Here is a 1,614-nt window from a genome sequence, read left to right on the forward strand (position 1 = left end):
CTCAGTGAGCCTCGCCTTTCTAGTTCTCGGGTCTCTTGCTTTGTGATGGTCAGAACAGGCTGTAGCTGCCTTAGCCAGTTCCCTGCTTCAGCTGGCAAGGCTCACTTCCTGCAAGACATCCCTGAGTAGAAGTCACATGAACCCCGATGCAGCCCTGGGTGCTGGAGCAGCCATGTGGGGACCCCTGCCAGCAATGAGATGCTTACACATTCACTGATTTGGCTTTCCTCCTGTAGTCGGCATCATTGTGTGTGTTTTGTGAGATGGAGGAGGACTTTGTGGATTGGTGTTGGACATATGGGTCAATGTTGGTCTTGTGGGCTTGGGCAGCACTGGGTTGGGATGTTTTCTTGATGTGCACTTACCCTTTATATAAAACTCTGTCTTATACATGAGTTTCTGTGGATTTGTTTCTCTAGTTTACCCAGACTAACACACCTCATTTGCATGTGAAAGAAGGACACTGAGTAAAGAAGACGGAAGAAGAACCAATGAGTTTGAACTGAGGTGCTGGAGAAGCATGTTGAAAGTCCCATGGATTGCCAAAAGAACAACCAAGTCTATCTTGGAAGAAGTGTGGCCAAGTGCCCCTGAGAGGCAAGGACCGTGGGTTCATCTCGGGTTCTTTGTTCCTGTTATCAGGAAAGACCAGTTCCTGGAAAAGGATATCATATTTGGTAAAGTAAGGGGCGGTGAAAAATAGGAAAATCTTTGACACGGTGGATTAGCATAGCGGCCGCGATGATGGGCACAAATATAACAACCATCGTGAAGGTGACATCGGCCCCAACCCTGTTTTCTACTGGTGTGCATGGGTAGCTGTGGCCAGAAGCCACTCGATTGCACCGAAAACCCTGTTGCATCCGAAGCAGACTGTTTTGATTCCTGTAGCTTCATACTGCTATACCTACTTTAAAAATCAGACGGTATGAGTCTTGTGTTGGATTTTCTCTTTCAATGCTGTCTTAGCTATTCAGGATGTCTTGCCATTCAATATAAAGTTGAGGATTTATTTTTGCTTTTTCCTCACATTTCCTATGAGTTTTTATTATTAGTTAAGTCATGAGTCAGGATTCCAGGAGAGAAGTGTGGAGGACCAGTTCAGATCTTCCAAGGAAACGTGCCTTTTGCCCGGTGGTCCTCCCAGGCGGACACCCAGGAAAAGGGGCAGGGGGGCCTGTGCACATGCTGATCCCACTGACAGATGGAGGCGTCACCCCCTTGGCATTCATCACCTCCCCAAAGTGGTGGACGTCCAGGGAGTTCTGCCAGACGTTCCTGGTTTGGTTCTGGTTGGGGAAGCAGCTGTCAAAAGGCGCATTTCAGTAGTTCTTGATTTTGGTGTTGATGTCTCCTGCCATGGTGGTGACTCCTAAGGTGCCCCCTGAAAACGCAGGCAGCTCAATGTGATCCCCGAGAAAATACCTGATTTTTGAATTTATATAAAGAGGGCTGTTGGAATTTTCTTTGGAATTGTATTGAGTCTATAGATCACTTTGAGAAAGGTTGACCTCTTCACAATACTAAATCTTAGAATCCATGAAATGGAGCATCTTCATCTTCTTTAAGCAGTGGTTTATAGTTTTTCTGGTTTCCTTCATGTTCTTATTAGAT

General features: G+C 46.2%; 1 pseudogene; it reads right to left on the minus strand.

Moving 5' to 3' along the window:
• Positions 1-1,101: 1,101 nt before the first annotated feature.
• LOC142426809 (cytochrome c oxidase subunit 6B1-like) lies at positions 1,102-1,361 on the minus strand (annotated as a pseudogene).
• Between the last annotated feature and the right edge of the window lie 253 nt (positions 1,362-1,614).

This window comes from Tenrec ecaudatus, chromosome 14 (assembly GCF_050624435.1).
Source record: "Tenrec ecaudatus isolate mTenEca1 chromosome 14, mTenEca1.hap1, whole genome shotgun sequence".
In the NCBI taxonomy this organism is placed as follows: Eukaryota; Metazoa; Chordata; class Mammalia; order Afrosoricida; family Tenrecidae; genus Tenrec; species Tenrec ecaudatus.